This window comes from Musca autumnalis, unplaced genomic scaffold (genome assembly GCF_047663935.1).
Source record: "Musca autumnalis isolate F117 unplaced genomic scaffold, ASM4766393v1 scaffold_3, whole genome shotgun sequence".
NCBI classification, from domain to species: domain Eukaryota; kingdom Metazoa; phylum Arthropoda; class Insecta; order Diptera; family Muscidae; genus Musca; species Musca autumnalis.
Window position 1 is genome coordinate 68,274,053 of NW_027411866.1, and position 18,906 is coordinate 68,292,958.

The 18,906-nt window shown below is 36.4% G+C and overlaps 1 long non-coding RNA gene across 3 annotated transcripts; it reads left to right on the forward strand.

Annotated features, from left to right (window-relative positions):
* Positions 1-202: 202 nt before the first annotated feature.
* LOC141400041 (uncharacterized) lies at positions 203-13,723 on the forward strand. Of its 3 annotated transcripts, none has more exons than XR_012412063.1 (4): positions 203-483; positions 543-889; positions 6,204-13,342; positions 13,445-13,723. It is a non-coding gene; the product is annotated as an uncharacterized lncRNA (long non-coding RNA). The 3 variants fall into 3 exon arrangements; XR_012412064.1 differs by having other exon boundaries at positions 6,204-9,325; positions 9,385-13,723; XR_012412062.1 differs by having other exon boundaries at positions 6,204-13,723.
* Positions 13,724-18,906: the final 5,183 nt, after the last annotated feature.

An 18,906-nucleotide genomic window follows, 5' to 3' on the forward strand; every position in this document is an offset into this window, starting at 1 on the left:
AACTCTCTTCTACCAACAAATTGTTCATGCTTGATAAACGGTCCCGGTTCAATGTACGACCGTCCTTGAAATTTAAAAAATCCCTAATTTTAAACTGGAGTTAATGCTCTTTAATTACGCTCTTAAGTGCAACTTTACATAGACGTACGTAGCTCCCAACCCTGACCTGTCAAAGGAACGAGATCCACAAAACATATGATTCATACCACCTCTTGGCAATGGTGGTATCACATGTATTTCTGGCAAAAAATATTAAAATTATTAAAATAACATAAAAAATTTAAAAATGCCCAACAAAAATACTCGTCTACATACATTTTACGGGCCAGGGAATCTAATGGCTCATCTTATATCACCATGGCTACAAAACAAAAGGCAAAACAATGAAACCAATACCGGACTGTTTATGGATTGCGATAGAATGCATTAATCCTCATGTGTTGGTCCCCTTGTCCTACCAAGCAACCACAGGTAGTAGCACAGGTACACATTCCTCAAGAAACAATGGTCAATAAATTCACATAGATAACTCTTCGTTCTAGTTAAACCATGGAACTCGAGGCCATAAGGCAACCAAGCCCCTTTGGCGTTTGACATTATTCCGTCCCGGTAACGTGAAACCGTGGTGTACCTAATATGTTGTGATTAACCGAAACACTTTGGCCTACACTTTTGGCATCTTCGCTATCACCACCCCTAATTTTGGTGCAAATGAGCTATAATCAAGATCAGTACCGTTGCTTGCAATATCCTTTACTTCACTGGCCAAAGCAACCTTCTGCCTTATTTTACAGTAGCATTCAACGCCATGTCCACATTGATATGTATTGGCTATAACATACTCCATAAGCCAAGACCACTATCCAAATGCAAGGAACCGTTCACCAAGGTATGCACGTCTGTCTATAACGTTGTCTTTTCGTTCCCACTACTTAAATGTACTACTTCCACGATACCACAGCCAATTCCAACAAAGCCAAAACCCTTCCCTCCTCCACCTTCACACCCGCCGGTTAGACATCATTTATCCTAGGCTACCTACGTTTCCCTTAACCGACTCCACTCTCATTTCTCTAACCAATGTTGAATATTGTACCACCACCTAGCCACCTCTAAATCTGACCAAGGTTATATATGTAAACTCACGGTATAAACCTTCCCTCAACAAAACTCTGGGGTTACCATGTTTACAGCAGGAACACCAGTGTGAGGGATGATAAGTACTGGTATATTTAGACCTCCTTATGTCGTTAATACCTACATTGCACCTCATTACTATTTCGCTAGACATCACACTCCCCTCTAAGAGTTAATTCGGTTACCTGCTACTTCTTAAACAGGATGATAAAACGATCGCCCCGAGGGCTTTGGAATTATTAATCAGTCTCCCACATGCTAACACGCAATTTCTTGCCGAAATTTTGTCTTTTTACAAATATATTTTAACATTCCCTATGTCCTAACTACCTTCGTCGTTAAACGATTGCACTTTCCATAACTAATCTGAAAGCTCTCAGCCTACAAAAGCAGTGTACTAGCAAAGCCATGCACTACACAAGATTTACGTGACAATCAGTTGGCTCTTTATCTCTATTTGTCCTTTTGTAAACCACCTAATTAGAATTTGCTAGTATCTACCGAGAATATTTCAACTTTAATGAATACATGTGTAATCTTTCATGTACATTGCCCTATAAATTCTATATGAAATTTATAACGTATCACATTCTTCCCAGATTATAATCAAAGGCAATTAAGATTAACTTTTAAATACTTCCATTCATTTGCAGAAACTCTTTTTTTTAACTACTCTTGAACAACCTTAGTATTTGGATTTCCACTGACAATTTAATTTCTATGAAACAATGTCGTTATTGTAACATTGTTCGCTTCGTAATTCATACGAACCAGTTACTTTTTAAACCATGAAAAAACACATTTGATGTCTAGCCTATAAGCTTTGAATGGGTGTTCCCAATACATTCAGATGGGTGTATTTAGAAAAATATAGCTATGATAAGCTTATCTACTTAACAAGCTCCAACATAGCTATTATTTTCCTCTATTCTGGAGTTATATTATTAAGAATATGATTTGAGTTTTCGCGCCCAACGTAGGCTACACCCACTCTACTAGCCTGCCCCTTTTCCCCATAAGATGCATATGGGAGATCTACGGTCTTACAGAAAATATAGAGTTAGCCGGGCAATCAACAAAAGACTTAGGACATAAACGTTTACTTTATCTATGTCCCTGCTTATCGTCACCATAATAGGCATGATTAGAAAAAATGCTCGCAATGGGGTGAAACTATGAAATGTCACGCGGAAAAATTTAGCGTTTCGACTGTCTTGAAATTTACTCAGAACAAAATTGCGTTTGTAGACCTCCTGTTCGGGTTGAAACCTTACTACTCTGGCCTTCCGGTTATATCTCAGCGCACTTCTTTCATACGCCTGATGTAGATTTTCCTTAATCATATCCCTAATTATGTTTATCCAATCATTATTATCTAGCAATAGAAGTTCATTGTCGCTCAGCGATTTCAACTTCCTAGCTAGTTTATAATCTTTACCGCATGTGAAAATGTTTTGACCAAATAGAGCAAAAAAGGGAGTTACCCCAGTTGCTGAGTGGACAGCTGTTCTAAGGGCCAATTCAATCTTGGGCAAATTCAAATCCCAGTTTTTGTGGTCGTTATCTACGTAAGATCGGATAGCGTTGAGTACACTCTGGTTGACTCTTTCCGCCGCATTGGACTGAGGTGCATAAAACGCCGTTTTCATATGGTTTATCTTGTAACCCTTTATCATTTTCTGGAATTCCTTCGACACGAACTGTTTACCATTGTCCGTATGAATGGTTTCAGGGATTCCAACCTGTTGAAACACATTATCTACCAGAAATCTGATAACCTGGCCACTGGTGGCTTCTTTCAATGGCTTTAAAAATAAGAATTTTGTGAAGTGGTCAACTACTACTAACACATACGCATTTCCCTTTCTAGAACGGGGATACTTCCCCAAAAAATCAACATATAATTTCTGGAAAGGGCGGTCAGTTTGGACTTCATTTCCAATCTGCGGCATGAGATATTGATTTGAGCTCTTGCATTCTTTACAAACTTTACAGTTTTTGATGAAGTTGCTGACTTGCACTGCCATATTTGGCCAATAATATTTGAGTCTGTGGTGACCTAACGTTTTTCTAATTCCTCCATGGGATTTTTCCTCCGGTTCATGTGCCATCTGGATTAAAGTGGTTGTTAGGTTTTCTGGTACCCACACTTTCCACTCATACTCTTCTAGTTCCATATCCGCTCGTGTGTTTGTCCTCTTAAACACCATCCCATGTTCAACTTGTATGTCCGGAAACTTGTCCCTGTTTTCCTCAATGGTTTTTATTAAGTCCAGATACTCCTCGGATTCGAATTCAATCGTATCAAACCCGACTGCATCCTCGGGCATCAAGATCTCCTCCACAGACCTAGACGAGGTATCGGCAACAATGTTTTCCGATCCCTTTTTATGTAAAATGTCAAAATCGAACATTTGGAGCTGTAGTGCCCAACGTGCTAGTCTGCCATTCAGATCTCGCAGCGACATTAACCACTTTAAGCTCGCGTGGTCCGTTATTATCGTAAATGGTTCGGATGGACTAAAACAGGCGCATAGGTTGAAGCATATTTGTTGAAGCTGTCCAGCACTTCCTTAGTAATTACAAATTTTCTGTCTTTTTTTATTAGGTTTGTAAGCGGAGCCGTTAATTCCGAAAAATTTCGAATAAATCTACGGTACTAGCCAGCTACTCCTATAAAACTGCGTACCTCTCTGACGTTTCTCATAATTCCTCCACCCACTATGAACCCAAGATAATGCAACTCCTGATAACAAAATTTCGATTTAACCCTATTGTCATGGTATAAAGGCCGTCCAGGTACTGTGAATGCGGTGTAGGGCCGGGATTGCGGGCAGGGATGGAAAATTCAGTACAATAGTACTTTTTTCAGTACCATTTCACTATAAAAAGTACCGAAGAACCACCGCGGCCAATTCAGTACCATTTCTAGAAAAATTTTGTGTAGAAATGAAAATGCAAAATTCACACTGTGCTTCTAAGGTTGAAATTTTTATTCATGCAAATTGCTAGAAATGAATCCTATATTGATCATTTTCTTCGTGGCGCTCTTCCACCCATTGACAATCCGAAATACCAAGATACAGTCACTACAGTAGACTAATCATTTAAAATGTTTCATATCGAGCGGTATCGTAGTACTTTACAATCTGAGAATCGCAATACCTGCTCTAGGGGGCCAAATTAGTGCTACCAAAATATCGATAATCCGACAATAATTTTGATTACTGACGTAAAAGAAAGTTTTCATCGGCCACCAAAATTTTTTTTGGCAATATAAACAAAGCTTTACGGCAGCGATCAAAAGGATAGTGGCACTATCGATAGTTTGCCAGCTCTAGGCTATAGTAAAGCGTGCATTTATTCCCACAATTTTCTATAGGAATGTTTTAGAACGATATCCAATATAAAATACATCATTTAAATATATAAGAACGTGGATCTGCACTGACAAATTGCGGGGAGATTTTTGTAGACCCAACGAAAACTAAATACCAAATTTCAACAATTATGGTATTTTAAAATGGCGCAAACCTTCAAAATAAAGAAAATCTGGAGGTACAGTTGTATGGGGGCTATATCGAAACGTGAACCAGTAGAGCCCATTTTTAATACCAAACATCCTAGGAGTTTAATTAAAATATTGCGATTGTACATTGTATCTTTATTTCAACAGACGGACAGGCATGGTTATTTACATTATAGGATCTCCGACGAATATTCCGATGTGTTATAAACGGAATGACAAATGACTCCGGTATGGTATACAAATATATACGATTTTGCAACATTCTTCAGATTTAATATATATAAGCCTTTGTTGTTGTATTTTTTACTGAAGAAATTTTTTTCTTAAATTATAAAAAAGTGCCTTTTGTGAAAAAAAGTACCATTTTAGTACTTTTTGAAATTTTTAATTTTCCATCCCTGATTGCGGGTCTAATTCGATTTGCCAAAACAAACTTGAGGTACACACTGCTTATAAAGTGGGTGTCCTCAAGTCTGCTCAGGATTCCCTCGATATTCTGGATAGGGTATGCGTCTTTAACAGTGCGTTCATTTAGTTTCCTCGGATCCAGACATAATCGATTCTTTCCGGGCTTTCGGACCAATGTTGAAAGATTACTCCATGGGCTGTAACATTCTTCTATAACCCCTAGCCTAAGCATCTCATCTACCTCCGCGTATATCAGGTTTTGAACCGCTGGAGAAACTGGGTAATGTCTTTCTTTTATAGGTTGGGCCCCTTCTACCAGCTGGATGGTGTGCATTTCTAACTTAGTTCTTCCTAATCCATGTTCTTCATACGATTTGAACATCTTTTTAACCTCATCTAACTTCCGGCTCATTTCTTCTGTCAGCTCGTGCTCAGACGCCTTGCGTATTACGGCGGGATAGTCTTTTAGCACCTCTTTGCTTGTTTTGTCAACCCCAAAGATGGTAGTGGCTATTTGGAAGGTTTTAAAAAAAATCAACCTCTAGATACGCGGTCTGAACCAGATAGGGACACAAATAAAATACCATTTCTCTCTCGACATCATTATACTTCACTGTAACTTGTATTTTTCCTACTACAGGAAAATTGTTGCCTCCTGCAGTTCTTATTGAAGTACAGAATGGATAAACTTTGGCCTCAATTTGGTCCATTAATTTATCCGACTCTTTGCCCTGATTGAGGCTCCTGAATCTAACAGACCATTTATACTGACATTTCCTATCATGAAAGTAACATATGCCCTACTATCTACTGTGTCTATGTCTATTACCGAAGGACAATTTTGAATGGATTGTCTAACTAATTTACACATTTCTTTCTTATTTCTAAATTTATATCTAGATTTCCTTATTCTAATTATTTTACTATTAACCATTTTGCTATCTTCTATTCCCTCTTCACTATGATCACTCCGAGTGTCGCTATTGTGAATCCTAACATTAATATCCTTCCTATTGAAAATCCTATCTCTAACCCTATTATAATTTTGTAATCTTTCCTTATAACTCTTATATTTTCTGGGATATAATTCTTTCATAATGCTTTTTGTTACATTTTTATTTCTTTCCAGGACAGATACTTGATACCGAGAATCCCCTACCTCGCTTGAACAGTCCATTACCTGTCTCATTGTTTGGGAGCTGGACTGGGGCGTATCTCTCCCGCCTTTGAGTGTTGTTTGCCTCCGCTCCATCACTTTATTTTGACTTATTTCTTCAACCCCCACAATATCGTCTTCCCGCTGCTCATCCGGTTGTTCATCTATATAAATTTCATTTACTGGGTAGTTCCGGCGCATGGGCTGGGATTGCTTCAGTACCGGTTGCGAGAATTTTTCCTTCTTTAAATAGTTTTTTTCTAATTCCTTACATTCATCTCGCAATTGGTCTATGGTGTAAATTTTCAATGCGTATATGATATGAGACAAATCCGGACGTAGATTTCTTTTAACAATTCTTATCATATCGGGCTCAGGTAGTGGAGTTCGAAGCTTTGCCCGAAGTTTCTTCATAGCTTGAAAATATTTATCAATCGACTCCCCCAGGCATTGCTTCTTCTCTTCTAAGTCTCGAAGATACTCAAACTCGCTTCTAATTCGACCGGTACTGTTGAATCAAGGCTTCTTTCAAGTCGGTCCAATTGTTTATTTCCTTGTTACCTATAAGCACCCAGAACCATTCTTTAGCATCACCTTTTAAGAGTAGTTGAAAATCCCGTATAACTTCACTCCAAGGGCAACCATAAAGCCGCTGGAGATGCTCGATCCAAAAAACAAAATCCTCAACGTCTAGTCCATCTGGTTTTCCATCAAAGCACACATTCCATTTATCCATTAAAATCGGAATTCTACCTGTAACATTTGGAACCATATGTTGATGGATTTGTTGGTTTTGATTGCTCTCTCCATGTCATGTTGGCACCTGTGCATCCCCATTAAAATCCAGCCGGCGTTGAGCCAAATTCTCACTACAAACTCTATGTTTAATGGGTGCCCCGCCGACCGGCTCCTGGCCACCTACTGCCCCGTATAGTCTAGAGGATCCAATGCTACTATTTTCTAAGTCAGAATCGGTCTGATTATTCCCAACCGACATTTTATTTAGCTCCCTGATTATACTATCGAAGCCTGCCTGAATGCGTTGTTCTAACCACTCTTCTAACTGAGGCCTATAGGAGTTGTTCGATTCCGTTATTAGAGTAGTAACCATCGACACATACTTTTCCGGACAATCGTTTTGTCTTTGAGTAGACTGCTGAATTGCCGGAGTTGGTTGCGAGAAATCCATTAATGGACTATGTGCAGGACGATTTTGTTCTAAGGTAAGGTTGAAATGCTTTGAGTACCACTTTGACCACCCTGAGCTAGGTGAGTGTTCAAGAGGCATTTTGTTGGCATAAGCGTTCTACAATAACCGAACTAATAATAAATGATAATGCAGAAGGATAACAATGTAGTATAATTCGACGAGTGCTATATGATTCGAAATATGTCTATTACACTGAGCAAATTTAACATAAAGGAAGGATGAAAATGACTTGCATATGACGAGATAGGTTATTTATGCTGCTACCTATACATTGGTTATTTAGTCACATTTTCTACTACAAGACAACTTATTCGAACATCCATAACAAAAACTTTCAATGGGTTTCGAACACTGAATTTATGGACCGAAATTGTGCCATCAAATATATAATATCTTGAGCTCTCAATTTCTTTCCTTGGATGGTTTCAAGTTTCACATACTTTGCCCCAAAAGAAACTGTTACATTCAGCAAATATAAGATTCCTTTTGGTGCATGCTCGCCAATTTTATTCGTTGCCGGAAATATGTTTCACTCTTACGTTTGCTATTATTTTCTGTCCCAGTTATGATACAACTGGGACTCTGAACGGATATATATTTTTTGGGCGCCATTACTGTTGCGTATCCCCCTTAGTTCTCGTGTCTGGGTCGGATAGATCCCTTACACTCAGATGATATTATTTTTATTATCGTTATTAAACCCTACTCTTATGAGACTTCCCTATTGCAATTTATATACTCAGATTTTAATTCAACTTAAAGTATAACACACAATTCTAATATACGGACAACACACAGACACAAATCTGCTGGTTTAAAAATTCCTCCTACGGTTATGCTACACTTAGCTGTATATTCTTTGCGTGCATCCACAAAAAGGGGAACAGCCGTGGACCTTAAGTGGAGAGTAGGTAACAATTGGAAATTGCTCTCATCGAGATCCAGTTTGTTGACATTACCCACAACCACTACGTCTTACGCCCTATACGCAGCGCCAAATTTGGTTTTAAGCGTCGCACTGCCTTCCAGATATATATTAGCCAAGTTAACCGCAAGAACTATGTAGAACGGCCTAATTGATAATGTAATCACTTAAAGCCACCAAGTTTACTCACATTTTGTATATATGTATTATGCACTGCAAAATTACTCTCAAAGAAACTTTAAATTTTCCAAATTTGCAATTAACTTTCAACCAAATTGCACAAAAGTTTATATGGGCTTCAGAATATTTTATTAATCCTTGAACTTTTCAATTCAATTTCAATTTAACTTTCGTTACTTCAGTAATCAGAACTCTCAACACAAATGAAAGATAGAAACCTTTCATACGAAATTTAGCCTCAATTGCACTCATTTCCATAGCGTTCTCGGGCACGTATAGACAACTCTCTTCTACCAACAAATTGTTCATGCTTGATAAACGGTCCCAGTTCATGGTACGACCGTCCTTGAAATTTAAAAAAATTGCCTAATTTTAAACTGGAGTTAATGCTCTTTGATTGCGCTCTTACATACGCTCTTACGTGCAACTTTACATAGACGTACGTAGCTCCCAACCCTGACCTGTCAAACGAACGAGATCCACAAAACATACATATGATTCATACCACCTCTTGGCAATGGTGGTATCACATGTATTTCTGGCAAAAAATATTTAAATTATTAAAATAACATAAAAAATTTAAAATGCCCAAAAAAATACTCGTCTACATATATTTTACGGGCCAGAGAATCCAATGGCTCATTTTATATCACCATGGCTACAAAACAAAAGGCAAAACAATGAAACCAATACCGGACTGTTTATGGATTGCGATAGAATGCATTAATCCTCATGTGTTGGTCCCCTTGTCCTACCAAGCAACCACAGGTAGTAGCACAGGTACACATTCCTCAAGAAACAATGGTCAATAAAGTCACATAGATAACTCTTCGTTCTAGTTAAACCATGGAACTCGAGGCCATAAGGCAACCAAGCCCCTTTGGCGTTTGACATTATTCCGCCCCGGTAACGTGAAACCGTGGTGTACCTAATATGTTGTGATTAACCGAAACACTTTGGCCTACACTTTTGGCATCTTCGCTATCACCACCCCTAATTTTGGTGCAAATGAGCTATAATCAAGATCAGTACCGTTGCTTGCAATATCCCTTACTCCACTGGCCAAAGCAACCTTCTGCCCTATTTTACAGTAGCATTCAACGCCATGTCCACATTGATATGTATTGGCTCTAACATACTCCATAAGACAAGACCACTATCCAAATGCAAGGAACCCTTCACCAAGGCATGCACGTCTGTCTATAACGTTGTCTTTTCGTTCCCACTACTCAAATGTACTACTTCCACGATACCACAGTCAATTCCAACAAAGCAAAAACCCTTCCCTCCTCCACCTTCACACCCGCTGGTTAGACATCATTTATCCTAGGCTACCTACGTTTCCCTTAACCGACTCCACTCTCATTTCTCTAACCAATGTTGAATATTGTACCACCACCTAGCCACCTCTAAATCTGACCAAGGTTATATATGTAAACTCACGGTATAAACCTTCCCTCAACAACTTATAAATCCACTCGATTCCCAATGTCAATTCCATAGTATATACGTCAAATAAATCATATTTCTAAATCCACTGGATTTTATTTGACGTATATTCTATGGGATTGACAGTTTAAATCATAGTATTAGTTCATAGTCTAACAGGCGTTTTATACTCAAACGTTGAATGTATTTTCACCTTGTTTTTCAAATCAGTTAGGCGATGCATATACCTGTATTATTGTAGCATAAATACCATGACAGCACAATTACTACAAATGGGAAAGTTTTACGTTCCTGGCTTAATAACAACTTTTTGGATGTTACTCGACTGTGCGACACTACCACGTCATATTCCAACGGTCCGTCTTTCTTAGACCACTCTTTATTAAGTTCACATCTCGTCAATCAGGGGATTGAAAATTATCGTATTTCCACCTTGCCCACATTTTCCGATCACTTTCCCTTAAGTTGGTCTTAAAGTTTGAATCCTCGGATTTGGTAATGAAGCGGCCGCATTTTTGCAAAACGCTACAATATGGTAACAATATATTTACAAATAGCACCGAAATTGTAGATCGTTTCAGTCCTTTTATTCGTCAATATTTCAAGAGTCATCACCTTTACAACCAGTGGACAATCTTAATTCTACTGTTGCCTCCTGCCTAGATGCCACTGCTTCACGTATATACTCCTTTGATGTCGATTTTGACGCCTTGAATAATACAGACACGTTACATTTCACAGCTCCTGAAAAGATAAAGAGTATTATAGCAAATATAAACACTAAAAAGTCTACTGGTCCTGATGGGATTTCCAATTTCATCATCAAGAAATTTCCTGAATCTGCCATCAATCTTCTGACTTGTTTGTTTAATAATTGTATCGACAACGGCTATTTTCCAACACAATGGAAGCTAGCCAGAATTATTCCCATTAAAAAGAAATCAGGTACTGACTGCGTTGAAGATTTCCGGCCTATATCCCTTTTGTCCAATGTTGGAAAAATATTCGAAGCCATCCTAAAAGAAAAAATGGAAAATGAATTACCCATAAGTCCGATTTCCAATTATCAATTCGGATTCAAACCTGGACATTCCACACAACATGCTCTCCTCAAGTTCCATGATGACATAACTTGTAATCTGAGGGCAAAAAATGCACAGTTGCAATATCCCTCGACATTCAAAAAGCTTTCGATTCCGTTTGCCATATCGGAATTCTATATAAGTTGATTCAAATTGGCTTCGACCCATATCTAGTAAAAATAATGCGAAGCTTCTTCATGTTACGTAAATTCATGGTCCAAATTAACAACTCGTCTTCATCATTGGGTTCAGTTAGCAGCGGCGTACCACAAGGTAGCATCCTGGCACCTTATCTCTTCAACATATTCCTACATGACTTTCCACATGTAAGCCAGAGATCACAGGCAATATTATACTCAGACGACTGCCTGATTTACTCCCACAATTTATCACCATGTAGTGCTTTAAATAGCGCAAAGTCCCACCTTCACATCATCAATGAATACTACAAAACATGGGACATCAAAATCAATGCTGCAAAATCCGATGCTGCAAGTACGTGGTTCCAGAAATGAAATTACTGCACATGTCGCGTGGTGTGGATATACCATTTGCAACATCATTTAAATATTTGGGCATAAACTTCAACAATGTATTGAAGTTCAATTCTCACGCATGTTCTGCAATTCAAAAAGCAAGAAGAATATCAGGGAAGTTTTCGTACATTCTACACAATAAGTACTTACCCCAGAATACGAAACTGCTTTTATACAAGGTTGCAATCAGACCAATATTACGGGTTTCCAATTTGGTTCACTATTTCACCCATAGTGGCCAAGGAATTGGAAATCCTAGAACGAAACATTTTAAGAAATGCATTAACACTATGCAAACTCACAAAACAAATTCTCCAATTCATACATATACAATGCCTCCCGCGTAGTTCCATTCTGTGTGTATATGCAGCACCACCAAAAGAGGTTCGTGGAAAAACTGGACATCCACGATAATCCTCTGATGAATGATATCATCGAACGTGAAAAAAACATATCCTGGGCAGAATCGTCTTACCTATCTCCGGTTGGGATCTTGAACGAGCCAACTGCTGAAGTTTCCGACGTTTATGCCTTGCCACAGTTTTACCTAGAGGTTAATTTATTTATTAGTTATTAATTACAAATTGTGCAATACTGTACCTTCAAAAGTTTTAAATACTTAAAGCTCTACCCGAGCAATCGATTTATTGGCACATTGTGCTTAATTCTTTCGTCAATTGCTGTGATTTATAAAATTAAGTTATTTTATCAACTCCAATCTTACACATTTACTGATAAGTATATGAATTCTGTTAGTTATGGTATTTAACAGATCTATTGTTATTTAGTTTTTATTGTTTGTTTTTATTTTTATATTTATCAAACTGCAGACTCTAATGCTCTGTTCGTAACTGTTGAGGCCGTGAGCAAGTCTTATTCGCAATCTCTCTGTTTATTTTATCTATTATCTCTATTATAATAGCTGTGTTCCAGAACTAAAAAGTTTTTACAATTTTTACGACTTTTCACATTTTACTCGAAAAACCGTTCCCGTACACAAAAAAGTTGTAAAATATTCACATATTGGCTGGTACGCCGACTAGAGCTTCGTTCCAGAACTAAAAAGTTTTTACACATCTAACACATTTTGCACATTTTCCCCGAAATGCTTTCCCGTACACCAAAAAAAGTTGCAAAATGTTCACTTCTCTTTACACAAAAATGGCGTTGAATGACGCTCTCTTTACAAACTTTTTACACGACAAATTTGGGCGAGTAAAAAAATAGTAACATGGTTGCCGGCGTCTGATTGGCTGATATGCCGACTTTGACATTTGTTCCAGTTTTTTTTGACGTATTTTCTATTTTTCCATTCCCGAACTATTTCAAAAAAACTTGTGTGTGAGAACAATTTTTTTTTCAGTTCTCTCTTTTACGAGTTTTACTATTAAAAAGTACAGGAACAAAGCTCATTTTTCGCAAGTAGCGTATTCTCTCAATGTAATTAGAGCAAGACGAAAATAGTTCTAAGCTATTATGTTATCAATTCGTAGTACATGAATCCATGTTATTGAAAAGAAGAAGTCTCAATAAAGAATACTACTACTACTACTTACTACAATTACTAACTCATGGTTCATACATACGCAACAGTTGCTGCAATTTTACAACTCCGTTTTGACCTTCATTTTCACATTCTGCAGGGTTAGAAAAAAGTAGCAAACATGGGTAGAAAACGTCAATGAAATGATGGTAATTTTGCATCACGCATTTTGGAGGCATTTTTACCTGTAAGGTTGATTTTCATCCGAATTCATCTATTTTTAAAATCCCTCTCACATAGTTGCGCCTATTTATTTCATAAAAAAACACAAATTTATTTTTTATTACAGGCAATTCAAATTGGTTTGGTACATGATACATAGTACATTTTTGTTCACAAAGTACGTTTGTTACGAAACTGCTAAAAAATTCAACCCTTCTGTTAAACATAAGAAAAACTTTCAAAACGGAATTGAAAAATTGCTGCAACTGTTGCATATGTGTGAACGATGAGTAAGATAGAGGCATCAGTCCAGCTGATAGGATTTGAACTGTCGGAATAAGTTGTTGTTGTAAATTGAATTCTCATACAAAAACTCAATAAACTTGACATATTAAGTGTACAACAAGATTTTTTTGTTGTTTTTGTTTTGCGATGTATCTACCTTGGTAACAGAGAGCGAAGCCGATCTGTTCGAAGCCGGCTCGTAGCCGCCGCCGACTTGTTGGGCCAGATCTGAGCTGCCGCCGATGTGAGCGACTTTCAACGGCTGTTATTAGTAGTGGACTACATTACATTAAATATTTAGAAACAACGGCAAATTGCTACAACAAAGCAACTTTTTTTTGTAATGTAAAATGTTGTTGTCTCTTTTTATTGCTTGTGTTTGTCTATAAAGTGAACACATGCTATTTCTTTCTTACCGAATCATATGGTTTTTTGTTTTGATTTATCATGGCGAATTCCTAGTTTTTTGACGTTTTAGATTCGATCAGCTGGGCTGAGGCATCTACATATTTAATTGTATCATGACTTAAGGTAAGGTCAAATTAGACAAATATTTGCTTTAAATTTGTTTCCTTATATTTGCCCAAACCAATGGTGCACAAGAAGAGAATGCTATTTTGGGTTTTTGTATGGGAAAGAGAGCTGTAGTTAACTTTTTCGTAAAGACGCGTGCATGGCTGGACCAAACAAATGTGAATTTCATGCAAATTTTTGTTTGCGTTCACATTAGAGGCAAATATTTGGCCTATTTTGTTTGCTCAAACAGTGACAAATAACGCAACGGGCAAACATGTTTGCCATGTGTTCACATTTGAAAACATATTTTCACCCAAAAACTGTTTGAGTAAACTGTCGACAAACATAAATTTATTTGGCCTAGAAAAATAGAAAGAGAGAAATAAAAAAATATGGCGTTTCGTTTATTGTTTGTTGTGGAGAATGGGAATAAAATGAGTGCCTTGTCGGAATGAGTTTATTTGCGTATTGTTGCGAATGTATGTACATACATATGTATGTATATGATGGCACATTAACATTGTGCTTTGGAAAATTATTTTTATTAACAGCTTTTAATTTTTAGTTTGCAATGTAATGTTTTCAAAACCAAAAAAGGATTTTTTGTGTTAATTTATTAAAATTGACCGATAACACGGTGCGCCTGAATCAATTTGGAATGGAAAGTGCTTACACCTGGGATGTTTTTTTCGGATTTTGAAACTACAACGTTCAATGAAATCAAAAAACAAAAAATCACCTAAGCGAAATTTAAATATGTCGCGGTCAAAGTTCACATTTTTCGGGTCTTTATAGGCGTTCAAGATTTGGCTTGGAAACCGCAAGTGAAAATGTAGCATTGAAAATTCTATACACGATTGACCATTATGACTTTTTCCTATTGTTTACAATGTTTGAGATATAGAAGTTCAAATTGGGACAATGCACTGACTCCATTGACTGCTTATAACTGCATGCGACTGCAATGTCACAATTTAAAGTTATATATTTCAAGAAATATTACAAAAGTTGTAGAGAATATTCACAGCTATAAGATTATCTCTAGTCCAATTTCTTAAGACTTCAAGCAAAATTCTTGAAGAGAATTTCCATTCAACGTGTTCTTGTGTCCCATTTCGATAGGACTTGCTGTTTCCATGCAAAATGAAAAACATAAAAAACCCCAAAAAATATGAACTTTAAACGGCAACGCGTTTCAGAATCCACGAAACTTCCCAGGTGTAAGCACCTACCATTTAAATTTGGTTGAGGAGCACCGTGGTAAAGATGTAGTTTTTTTTTTTAAAAAATTGGCCGACTTCTTGAAGACAATAGACACTAAAAAATAAATCCACGAAGTAGTACAATAATAACCAAAATAATTATTTAATTGTAATGCAAGCATTGAAATCAATGTTCAAGGGATTTTTGCAGTCCCACTGACTAAATTTAGAAATATTTTCTCTAATTATGAGGTTTTCCAAAATAGGTTTGGATAGCGGTATTCTACTTCCAAGACATCCATCAACGATAGATTCCACAATAAAATTTCGCGTTTTGCCTCTTCTATTTTCCGTTATAAAAACAGCTCGCCTATTCCTATACCTAACAAATCTACACCTAAAAGGTTATCAAATTTGGTCCAGAGAATTCGGAAAAATTGATTTTGGGCATCATTCAGTATCAGAGAATACACACACCTACATACATATATAAATCCCTCACCTTTCAATTGTTTATTTGTTTATTCATTAAATATTCGCTTTGTATTATATATTTACAAGTAATGTTAACTTTTTTATATTCATAATATATATTTTTTAATAGGTGACAACAATGTGTTTCAGTAGATATTTGCCCTTGTTTGCTCTTACAAAACTTTTGTAAGACCAAATAAATATTTGCACAAAAGAGTGAAAAATATTTGCTCAAGAGTGTTCACATTATGGGCAAACTGGAATATTTTTTGTTTGCTGGCAAATGGTTTTGTTTCCCCAAAATCAGCTGTTTTCTTGTTTACCCTTAAAAATATTTGGTGGTCAGATTGAAGCAAACAAATATTTGTCATTTTTCGGCAAATATTTGCCTAATGTGACCCTACCTTTAGTCGTTATTTTGGTATGTTGTTAGCATAAAAACAATAAAGATAATTGGTCTGTACAATAACTTTGCAAGTGAAAAGTACTTGCAAGTACTCAGCAAGTTCTCAGTAACCTCTCTCCACGAATTTTACTCTCTCAAAGCTAAAAATGTGCAGATTGTTATCGAACAGCAATTTGCCAACACTTGCAAGAAGTCAGATGATTTGATAAACAAGAAGAAGAAGAAGTTGGCGGAAATGATTAAATAAATAAATAATAAAATGAAAAAATAGTCACCTCAAACTACAAAATAAGTTGTTTTATAATATGTTTACATTTACAAAATCCACTCGATTTCAACTGTCAATTCTTTACGTATACGTCAGATGAAAACTCACCTGAAATCGATTGGATTTCATTTGACGTTTGAGCAATGGAATTGACAGTTGAAATCGAGTGGATTTCGTAAATGTAAACATAGTATTAGTTACATTATCGTTTTTCATAGTTTATTTAATATTTTTCCCCTTTTTTATTTCTATTTATTTTAATAACCAAACGTTTGTTAATGTTTTTGCCAAGAAGTCCGCCACAAAGAATTCGAATTTAAATCAGCTGAGCAAACTTGCAAATACTTACTAGAAAAAATTTCCTTGCAAAAACTTGTAAACAAAACTCTCCAAAATTCTCTCACAATTGTCTCCAAATTCGCTCTCTTTTACTTTACAAGTTTGTCATCGAACAGCATTTTGTAAAAGAATATATATTAAAAAATGAATAACATTTGTATTGATATTATTGAGATGATGACACACTAGAGCTTCGTTCCAGAACTAAAAAGTTTTAACACATTTAACACATTTTGCACATTTTTCCCCGAAATGCTTTCCCGTACACCAAAAAAGTTGCAAAATGTTCACTTCTCTTTGAACAAAAATGGCGCTGAATAGCTTTCTCTTTAGAAACTTTTTACGCGACAAATTTGAGCGAGCAAAAATGTGCAACATGTTTGCCGGCTTCCGATTGGCTGATACACCGACTTTGACATTTGTTCCAGTTTTTTACGTTTCTGTAATTTTTCCGTTCCCGTACATTTTGGAAAAATGTGTGCGTTGAACTCATTTCTGACCGTTCTCTCTTTTGCTCATTTTACCATTAAAAAAGTACTGGAACGGAGCTTAGGTGTGTCTTTTTACGTGATAATTTGTAATAATTATTACGAAGTGTTACTAAATGCTGTCTTTTTACACAAAAGTTCAGTAAAAAAGAGCGAAGTGAGAGAATAATTTTGACAGTTGTTTGCTGAGGAATTGCTAAAAGTTGCTGAAAGAATTTTTCCCAGCAACATTTAGCAAGTTCTATCAGCTGTTTTTTAATAATCTGCTAATGGTCGGCTGCTCAATGATTACCTTATTTTTGCGGAAAAATACTATAAATATAACGATTCAGCTATATTAATTGATAATTTTATTAATATATTGCTACGGAATTAGATTTAACTAATCTCCGTGTTGACGTTGCTTTATTCCCCAGTACGATTTGTACCAAATAAAACAGGGTTCGTTTTAGATTACACTATGCAACACTGATAATGCAAACAACTTCTAGGATGCATTTTTTGAAAGTACATATTTAGACTACAAAAACCCTAGTAGGGTTTTGTCCTGTCAGATCCAGTTCGGATTTTATGGCATCATCTAAACCGGGCTAAACTTACACTTTTTTACATTTATCAGGCCTTTATCTCAGAAACGAATAAGAACTTGGCCTTGCTGTCTGTAGCAATTTTGTAGCCCTAAACTAGTAGAACTTATCCTTTGAAAAAACTACATAAGGAAAACTCCATCTAGGGCATCAAAATTTATAAAATATAGAAAATGTTATATAATTGCTGGTCAGTATCGACTAAACTATTGCGAGTTTAACCAAGTAACATTTTGCAAAAATCTTCCAAATAAAGTTCTCAACAATTCTCTAGAACATTCTGGAACTCTAAAATGCTTACTTCATGTTGTTTCAGCGGTATTTTGCATCATTTCTTTTACAGCAAGTATTTCAAACACAGTTCACATTTTTATTAAATCGTCGTTGAAACATTTACTGAAAACAACGGCATAGAGGCATTTTACAACAATAACATGTTTTGAAGAGATGTGTACTACATTCCAGGGAATATTTTCCAAAAGAAAATAATAAGAAAAAATTAACGGTTTTGAAGATACGGTGGAAATGTACAAAAATTGTGGCATTTTTGCATATATTTTGAAATTTTAGGCAATTAATGTAGGTTTTCAAGTTCATTATTTCTCCATATATTTTATTCTTGTCCTTATCTACAAATTTGCTTCAGAGGTCAGAAGAAGATTCGCATTGGTTTCAGGGATATAGCCCAGAATAGCTTTAAAAACTTAATAGTTTTGTTTGCACAAGATCACCTTAAAAATGTTGCACAGTGTTACGTTTCTACAATGCTTTATTTACTTTATTACACTTATTCGGAACCGACTTTAACTACTAAGCACACAGCTTGTCTCTAGTTAGGCCGCCATCAGACCATCTGCTTTTTCACATGTATGACATCAGCTGTTCTGTATATTAGTATACCCAAAGTGACAACATACATGTGAAAAAGCAGATGGTCTGATGGCCGCCTTAGCACGCAGCAATTCTTTAACCGATCTGTAGTGGGGTTCTGTAACTTTTTTTCTACCGAACCGATATTGATAAT